Here is a 9,611-nt window from a genome sequence, read left to right as displayed (position 1 = left end):
GTGACGACACTCGCTGGCGCCGCGCTCCTGGCGTGCCCCGCGGGCCGCGGGCGCTAGAACATCGGCGTGGCAGGGGTTCGCCGGTGGAGCGGCGGGGTCCCCGGGGTCCCCCGAGGACGCGGCGGGAACGACAAGGGGGTGAACGCCAGCGTTCGCGGAGCCTGCCGGAGCGACGCCGGGCTGAGCGCTCTCGGGAGGCCCTTTAAGTCTGGGGTGACGTCAATAAGAGGCGCAGTTTGTGGAGTCGCGGAAGTCAGAGCGCCGATGTCCAGAGGTCACTGTGGAGCCCCACTGGGAGGGCGGCGGGTCCCACCTGGCGCCCACCTCGCCCGACCCTCAGCGCGGCGGACGGGCGGCCCCGGGAGGGCTGCTGAGCTCCGGAGTCCGGGCGCAGCTTCCCGTCCCCTTCTCTCGCGGGCCGCGTTCTGACCCTGAGTTGTGTCCCGGGTGCAGGTGTTTACGGTCGACCAGGACCAGAGCCGTCGCGCGAAGCTAGGCGACCTCCTTGTGCACCTGGGAACTACGAAAAGGCCTTGCAGGGCTTTCTAGAAGGTCAGCCGCAAACCCCGGTGACCAGCCCGACCTCTGCCCTCCCGGTCATCCCGGGTGTCTGCCGCCGGACTTGTCCGATGCTTGGCCCTCCTGGCCGGGACGCGGCTCCCACAGGATTTTGTTCCCGCCCAAAAAGATGTTTCCCTTGTCGGGAAGTTGCCTAGGGCAGCTCCCCTGTGCGAGCAGCCCCCCTGGGACTGCTTCCTAAGGTGGTAGGTGGAGAGCTTACTGTTGGATGTGGGCGTCCGGTTGGGGGCCCTGAATGCCACCGTTCTCCTCCGGAGTGGGGTGCAGTTCGTTCTCAGGGCCCCTCCGACGTCAGTCGGGTGCTGGCTGGGATCAGAGCTCGTGTGCACACAACCATGCATAGGCTGTGTCACAGAGCCGGCCCTCCACTTCCTAACGGGGTGGGGGTACCTAGAGGAACAGGAGGCTGCGCCGTTGGGGGCCCCTGGGAGCCGGCATGCTTTCCCCCGTGGCCCACCCCACCTGCCCTCTCCCCAAGGGCCTTTCCTTACTTCACTCCTGATAAGCCTCAAGCCGAAGGGACTCTTGGTATGATCCCAGGTTTTTTTCCTTATCTTTTGGCTCCAAGAACTGCTCACCACCAGCTCTGAGGATGAATAACTATTGGCTGCTCTGGATGAATGCTGGGGGTCTGGGCTCTCAGGAGCAGGGGCTGCTGTCAGAGGGGAAGAGAGAACCTCAGTTCTCTCTGAGCATGATGCTGGCGAAGGACAAGGAGAGTGATGATTCTCCTGGTAGTGGTTTTATTTTCATTTGGAAGGATGTCCTAGTTGTTAGCTCTAGGTTTTTTTTCCCATTTAAGTCAAGTTTACTGCTGTGTAATTTACATAAAGACTCTAAGAGCATTTCTGTGAGTTTGGACAGATGTCTTCACCCATGAACCCCGGTTACAAGATGGAGAACTTTCCTGTCACTTCAGAAACTCCTTCTTGCCCCTTTGTGGTCAGTGCCCACCCCCTGCTCAGCTCCCAGGCAACACTCATCTGTTTTCTGTGCCTGCGCATTAGTTGAGTCCTAGAGTTTTACATGAACAGAATCATTCAATCTTTTGCGTCTGGCTTCTTGGCACGGTGTTTGTGGAATTCATCATTGTTGCGTGTAGCAAGGGGCCTTTTCCTTGCTGAGTACAATTCCATGCTGTGGACGTACCACAGTTTGTTAACCATTCACCTGTTGATGGACATTAGGGATGTGCCCATTTTCGGCTACAAAGAAAAAGTCTGCTATGAGCATCGAGTGCAGGTCTTTCATAGTTGTATCTTTTTATTTCTCTTGTGTAAATACCCAGCAGTAGAATTGCTGGGTCGTGTGGTAAGTGTATGTGTAACATCTTAAGAAGCTGCCAAACAATTCTCCACTGTAGTTGTGTCATTCACACTGTTGCCAGCAACTTTTGAGAGTTCTAGTTGCTTTAAAACCAACACTTGGTAATTTCTGTCCTTTCAAATGTCTTCCTTGTAGTAGGTATATAGTGATGTCCCAGTGTAGTTTTAATCTGCGTTTTCCTGATTCCTAATGATGTTGAGCATTTCTATGTGCTTAGTGGTCATTCGTCTATTTTATGAGGTTTCTTTCCAAATCTTGTGCCCATTTTAAAAATTGGGTTGTATGCTCTCATCTTACTAGATTGTGAGAGTTCAGGGTATATTCTGCATATGAGTACTTTGTTAGACATATGTATTGTGAATATTTCCTCCCAATGTATTCCTTGTCTTTTGTATTCTTAAGGGTGTCTTTCAAAGGGCAAAAGTGTAGAATGTTTATGATATCCAGTTTAATCACATCGTAACAATGAGTGATTTTTGTGTTCTCCCTCCATTTCTGTTAGTTTTTGCTTTATGTGTTTTGAAGCTCTGTTGGTAGGTGCGTCATTTGGGTCTGTTACGTCTTCTTGATGAACTGACCCCTTTGTGGTTGTGAGGTGTCCTTTGTCCCTGCTGATAGTCCTTGTTGTGAAGTCTGCTCTGTTGCAGGGTAACGTAACTACTTCAACTTTAGTTTTGATTCTTTTGATGTTTCCCTGGCATGTCCTTTTCTGCTCTTTTACTTTTAGCGTCTGTGTCTTTATGTGTAAGATGTGTTTCTTGTAGACAGTTTAGAGCGAGTTCTTCCTTTTTCTTCTTTGTTTGTTGACAAAGATTCACCCTGAGCTAACGTCTGTTGCCACTCTTCCTCTTTTTTGCTTGAGGAAGAGTTGCCCTGAGCTGACATCTGTGCCCCTCTTCCTCTGTTTTGTGCGTGGGGTGCTGCCACAGCATGGCTGATGAGTGGTGTAGGTCTGCGCCTGGGAACTGAACCTGGGCAGCTGAAGCAGAGCACGCCAAACTTGGCCGCTAGGCCGCTGGGGCTGCCCAGTTCTTCCTTTTTTCATTCTGGTTGATGGTCTCTGCCATTTAATTCGAGTATTACGTCATTTAAATGTAATGCAGTTATCAATGTGGTTTTCTATTTGTCCCATCAGTTCTTTGTTCTTTTTCCTGTTTTTTCTGCCTTCTTTTTCTCATTCTTATTTTTGTGTTTTTAAGGATTTAAAGAGATCTTCTTTATTGGCCTCTCAGCTTGGCCTTTTTTGTTTTGTTTCATGGTTTTCCTGTGGTTGTCAGTGTGCAGCTTCACCTAAAGACAGTCTGCTGTCAAATTGTATTGTGCCCCTTCCCGTTGGTTGTGACAGCTTTAAACAGTACAGTTCTGTCTCTGCCCTCCTGCTCCTTTTTCTCTTTTCCCGCATTTCACTTGTGCATGTGCCGTGGACTCCGTCACGCCTCGTCTCTGCCCTCCTGCTCCTTTTTCTCTTTTCCTGCGTTTCTCTTGTGCGTGTGCCGTGGACTCCATAACGCCTCGTCTCTGCCCTTCTGCTCCTTTTTCTCTTTTCCCGCGTTTCACTTGTGCGTGTGTCGTGGACTCCGTCACGCCTCATCGCTTTTGCTTTAAACAGTCAATTATCTTTTAAATAAGTTAAAAATGAGCAGGGAGTTATTTTATATGTCTACATGTATTTACCTGCTCTTTCGGCTTCTTTGTTTGCATCCTGGCTCCTAGCTGGTGTTCGTTTTCTTAGCCTCAGTAACTTCCTTTGGTGTTTCTTGTTTCACAGGTCTCCTGGTGGTGAATTCTGTTGACCATTGCTTGTATGTCAGTGTTTTTAATTTGCCCTCTTTTCTTGGAAGATACGGAGTTCTAGGTTGGTGGGTGCTTTTTTTTCCAGCATGATAAAGCATGTTGTTTCATTGTCCTCCAGCTTGTGTTGTTTCTGGTGAGAAATTAGCGGTTATTCCTGTCTTTCTTTGTAGCATGTCTCTTTGGCTGCTTTGAGAATTTTCTAAAGTCCTTGGTTTTCAGCAGTCAGCTGATGATGTACTGTGGTGCGGCTTCCCCTGCCTGAGGCTTACTGAACTTATTCAATTTGTGAGTTTCATCAGATTTGAAAATGTGGCAGCCACAATTTCTGCAAACGTTTCTGTCTGTCTCTTCTTTTTGGGACGCCAGTCGTGCGTATATGAGCAGCCTGATGCTGTCTCAGTGTCAGTGAGGCGCTGCTTATTTTCAACGTGCTTGGGTTCGAATACTTTCTAACACCATGTACTGAAGTTCACAGATCTTTTTCTGCAGTTTCCAAACTGCTGTTAAGCTCATCCTGTGAAGTTTTCATTTCAGATGTTATTTTTTTTCCTCCAGAAGTTCCATTGTTTTGTATTCTTTTTTTCCTATACCCTGGAGAAACGCCTACAGTAAATAGAGATATTCCTTGTATCTTGTTACAGCTGCATGTTTCTCCATTTGTGGATGTACAACAGTCTGTTCAACCATCTCCATGTGGTAGACATTTGGGTGGCTTCCAGCCTTTAGTGATTGAAACCAGGGCTCTAGTGAACAAACTGGAACACACGGTTTCTCGTGTTATTTTGACTGTGTGTCTTTGAGATGGGTGCTTAGACGTGCTTTGTTGAATCAAATGATAAAGGCACATTTCTGCCTTAGGTGTTGTCTGGCGTGTATTCCTATCAACAGAGTGTGAGAATGCCTGTCCCCTGTCACTCTGCCGTCAGAGCACAGCGTCAAGCCTGTGGAGCTGTGTCAGTCTGATGGGTGAGATGTGGTAGCTTGCTGTGGTTTTCATCCTTATTTCTCTGACTGTGGAAAATACCCGGCCTCGTGTGGAGCAGGAGCTGTGGTCCTGTGTGTCATTCTGTGCTGCACATGGGGTATCTTATGAGCTCAAGGAATAACCACCACAATCCATTCATCTCACTGCTTCCAATGTGAGCTCTGCAGGATTTGTTCAGTAAAAATAAAATCCTATTAAGTGAATCTGGGTTTGGGAAACTGTGAAAAGTGCAGATTATGCGCCACCTAGGTGCAAATATGGGAAATAATGAGAGCAGTTCCCAGAGGCAGCTAGGGGTGGGCGCCCAACATCTGCATCTCCTCTGGTGTCAGGTCGGCCTTGTGTTTCAGCTGTTGTCACTGAAGAGCAAAGGAGGCCCTGACTGGTCAGTCCTGGACCCTGGACTCCGTTTTCAGATGAGATGTGTAACTTCTAGTGTTATCTTTTGTGAAACAGGGTAACGTGCCTGTTCGTGGAGTGGACAGGAAGAGTGCGTGACTAGAAAGCCCCGGCCCAGTGCTGGCCACGGAGGAGCAGCCGTGTTAGCCACCACGTGGTCATTTCTTAGAGCGGCAGGGCGGCTGGAGGCAAAGAATCAGGGAGGCCTGGCATTGGGCTCTGTGCATTTCCCGTGACCAACTCCCACAGACAGGACGGCTTAAATGTCAGGAGTTTATTCTCTCTGTCTGGAGGCTGGAAGTCTGAGATGCAGGTGTGGGTAGGGCTGGTTCCTCCTGAGGCCTCTCCCCCGGCATAGATGGCCGTCGTCTCCCTGTGTCCTCACACGGTCGTCGCTCTGTGTGTCTGTGTCCTGATCTCATGAGGACACCAGTCCTATTGGGTTAGGTCCCACCCTAACGACCTCGCTTAGCATTAATTACCTCCTTACAGACCTCATCTCCAAACACAGTCACATTCTGAGGTGCTAGGGGTCAGGACGTCAGTGTGCGAATCGGGAGGGAAGCAGTTCATCCCATAACAACCCCCACCTCCATTGCGAATCCTCCCCAGAGTGTCCCCGTGATCTTTGTTGCTCTGGGGATCAGAGGAGAGGGAGAGGAGGAGCATGCGGTCAGGGAAGGAGGGAGGTGTGGACAGAGCCGGGGTGTCGGGTGGCACTCAGGCTCCAGAAGTTGGTGCTCCTCTGCCTCTCTGACTGCCAGCTCTGCACCTGGGGGGACAGTGCCTGTGCGTGCCATCCTGTCTGAACCGGGGAGCTGGTGCCGGAGTGGTGGGTGCTGGGAGAGGTCGTGTCATGAGGGTCTCGGGAGGTGGGCGCTCAGGGATGGTGCAGCTGTGGCCTCGGCAGGTGTTGGGGACGGGCCCATCACTTTCGCTGCCCTCAGCGAGGTGCGGACAGTGCAGCAGGGCCTCCCCTCATTGATGGCCCAGTTTCCCAGGAGGAGAATCGGTGAGGTGACAGGCTTCAGCCTCAGAACACACAGGCTCCGTTATTATCCTGCACAACGCCAGGCGTGCCATCCCACACAGCTTTTAGTGACTCACTGTCAGTATTGGAGTTTGCAGTTTCCTCAGGAAACCTGGTTTTGAACAAGTAATAGATTCTCTCCTCTGGAGCACACGAGGGGCCACACTACAAGCTGATGGAAATAATGCTTTTCGTGCAGGAGAAGTCGACTCTAAGTGGCGCATGTATTACTTTGTCCAGCTGCCCTTGTGCCCAGGCCCCACCCTGGGCTCGGATTGTTGGTATAAGTGGCCCCTCGACCGAGGGCAGGAGTGAAAGCTCTGGATCTACCCCCTTGAAACCCAGGTGCCAGGATGTGCAGCCTCCCCGGAGCAAGAACATGCCTGCAGCTGAGGGCCCGGGCCGCTGGGCACCTGTGGGCCCCTCAGCCTCTGCCGCAGGTGCGCGGGCAGTCAGGGCCGCGTCACAGAGAGCCCCCTCCAACCCGAGCTACAGCCCCAGGGCGCCTGACAAGGTCAAGATTTAAAAGAATAAAACGCCATCTGTCCTGAGACCTAAATGCTTGTTAATTCAATGCAATACCCACAACCCACCCCAGGTTGGAGCAATTTCCGGATGAGGAAACTGAGGCTACAAGTGTCTGGGGCTGGAGGCTGGGCTTCCAACCAACGCCTGATCTGCCCACGCGGCCCGCATGGCCCCAGGGCCCTTGGCTCCCCCGCCGGTGTGTAAAGGGCCAGGTGGTGGGACAGGGGAGGTGTGTAAGGAAGGACGCAGGGGAAGGCTTATTTGGGGGATTGTTGGCGCACTGGGGCTTCCCCCTCCCAGAGTCAGGAGAGCAGGGCTGTGGGCCCCCGGGGCTCTTTGTGTGCCCACTATCCTGTGGAGGGCATGAGAGGAGCCACACGCCCCCCTCCCTGGAGCAGCTGGGGTCCCAGTGTGCAGGAGGCCCCAACAGCGTGCCTCAGGTCCTGTAGGCCGCAGGGGCTGGGCCGGACCCCTGTGTCACAAAGGGCCAAGGGAGCAGCAAGGGTGGTCAGCAGCCCTCCCACGCCCTGCAAACCTGGGTCCGGTCAGTGGAAAGAAGTGGACCACAGGTGTGACCACGTGGAGCTGTGAGCAGCCGTGCGCATCGAACAGTGATGGCACCCACAATTATGAAATCACAGAAATAAGGACGGGTGACGACTTGGGTGTGGTGATGGGCAGAACCACAGGAACCATCTGGTGGGAGATCAGTCACTGCTTCTCCCAGGATGTGACATCCAGGACCCGTGGGTGAGGATGCTGTGGGAGAGGGGTTTGAGCAGAGGCAGCAGCGTGGGCAGTGAGGTGAGGGCCCGGGGGCCAGGGCTCAGCCAGGCAGATCTGCATACCATCCCTGGCCCAGCCTTGTGGGTCCCGGGAGGCTGTGGGGTTTACACTCAGAAGGCTTTTCTTCCACGTTGACTTTATCCAGGTGAACGTTTGTATCTTATCACAGAGTGGATTCAGCTCTCGGTCTGCAGAAGTGCACTTTGAGATTCTGATGTCTCTAACTGCAAAATGGACGGCTTGTTCCAATTCTTTCTGAGTTCACAACATGGGGGCAGGAATACAAACCACAATCCCACCTTTGCAACAGCTAGAACTACAACAGGAGACAATCTCTCATGAGACTCAGTTTAAATAAACTGCCTTGATACGACATCGTTCCCAGGAGCATAGCTCCTGTCACACTTCATCCGAGCTGGGGCACAATCGCTCACCTGATGGCAGTAAAGCTGAAAGAGGGAAAACGGGAGCACCCTCGGGGAGGGCGCCTTTGCCCACAGAAGGGGCTCATCTGTGGGTGACTCTGTCCTCAGCTGTGTGGGCAGAGGGAGGCATCCCGCGCTGGCGGAGGGACCCTTCTTGAGTTGGCCTTTCCTGCTGTGCCTCCAGGCACCTTCCAGGTCGTCAGCCGCCGTCTGTTTCCTGATGGGCTCCCGAGGCCGTTGTGTTGCAGCTGCTCCGAGCTGATGCGGCTTCCAGGGATGAACCTTCTGACACAGCCACCAGGCCGACTGGAGCTCAGCGTTTAGATTTCTCTTCCTTGATGTCTGTTCTCAAAGTCTCTGCTTTCATCCTGAGCAGAACACTGAGGGTTTCCAGTTTCCACATCTCTGCTAATTTGTTCTCGAGTTTCCTTCCATTAAAGCTGACTCGAGGCCCCACGTCCTTTGTGTGTGAGGCTGAGTGTCTCAGAATTTGCTGTCGTTCCTCCAGAAGCGCAGCAGCTCTGTGGCCGTCCTTGGTCCCTAGTTGAATTAACTGAAAATCCGACCAGGACTGGCCACACCACCGTCTCCACGGGGCTCTGGTACATCTTCTTCAAGACCAGCATGATGCAGACCCCGAGGCTGTCAGCCAACCTGCTTGGCCCCAGAGGCCACAGCTGAGCTGGCCCCAGTGTCTGGGCTCTGCCGGCCTGTGCAGTAAAGGGTTAGCCTTGCCCAAGAAAGGTCTGGCCCTTTGCCCCTAGAATGCTCTAAGGCCCTGGAATGTCCTGCCTGATGACAGTGTCCCTGTTTGCCTGGGGCCTTGGGCCACACCAGGTTGTCTGTGCTCACAATGTGATTTATATGGGGCCTTGGGCCCCGTGGTGTCAGTCCAACCTTTGGGCAGGCTAGAGACTAAGCTCAGCCGTGCCACATGACTGCCCAAAGCCCTGGACACCACCGTTCGGGCCGGCTTCCCTGACCATCAGTGCTCTGAGTGTGCTGTCACGGTCGCTGCTGGGAGAATTAAGTGCTGTCCGGGGCTCCAGGGAAGCGTGCCTGGTCTCCCCTGGGCCTGCCCGTGCATCTGTTCCCTCTGCCGATTGTTGTGTGTGCCTTTGGCTAGTGAGCTGTAACCGTGAGTGTATCAGCTTTGCTGAGCTCTGAGCCCTTCTAGTGAGTCGCTGAACCCGAGGGTGGTCTTGGGGACCCTGGCACCGCACAGCCAACAGCAGACTGAAGAGCGCTGATGAGCATCCACCTGGAGCCACCCCGTGCCTGGTGACAGGCAGACCTCAGGGGTCGTGCAGTGGGATGGCCCCTCTCACTTCCCTCACACCCTGCCACACAGACAGGGACCATGTCACATGGCCCCAGGGAGAGGGTGGGCTGCAGGGGGCTGAGACAGTGGCAGACTGTGGCAGACAATGGAGCCACAGACATCAGACGCCCCACAACTCGGTGCACCTGTGGAGAGAGGTGGCCTCTGGTGCTGAGAAGGACTGGTGGGGCCCTCACAGTCCTGCAGGCCACCCTTGAACCATGGAGGGAAGCACAGCCCTGTCCACCGTTGCATTCTCCAGGGTTCCTGGTGACATGGGGTGTGTCACCCTAGGCTGTTGCATGGTCCCCAGTGTCCACATCTAAAGGAGGAGGAGACTGGTGAGTCCCAGGGCCTTTGGGGGAGTGGGCTAGGAAGCGGGTGTGGTTAGCGGTGTCAAATGCAGGTGCCATGTCAGGTGTATGGCTGCTGGTGGGA

At 53.4% G+C, this 9,611-nt stretch overlaps 1 long non-coding RNA gene across 2 annotated transcripts; it reads left to right on the top strand.

Moving 5' to 3' along the window:
* The first annotated feature begins 12 nt into the window (after positions 1–12).
* Positions 13–8,312, top strand: LOC139046450 (uncharacterized). 2 transcript variants are annotated; one of them, XR_011506546.1, is made up of 3 exons: positions 13–274; positions 454–552; positions 8,037–8,312. It is a non-coding gene; the product is annotated as an uncharacterized lncRNA (long non-coding RNA). The 2 variants fall into 2 exon arrangements; XR_011506545.1 differs by lacking the exon at positions 8,037–8,312 and adding an exon at positions 6,313–6,662 and having other exon boundaries at positions 33–274.
* Positions 8,313–9,611: the final 1,299 nt, after the last annotated feature.

The sequence above is a fragment of the Equus asinus genome, chromosome 10 (genome assembly GCF_041296235.1).
Source record: "Equus asinus isolate D_3611 breed Donkey chromosome 10, EquAss-T2T_v2, whole genome shotgun sequence".
NCBI classification, from domain to species: domain Eukaryota; kingdom Metazoa; phylum Chordata; class Mammalia; order Perissodactyla; family Equidae; genus Equus; species Equus asinus.
This window is presented reverse-complemented; position numbering and strand designations above follow the sequence as displayed.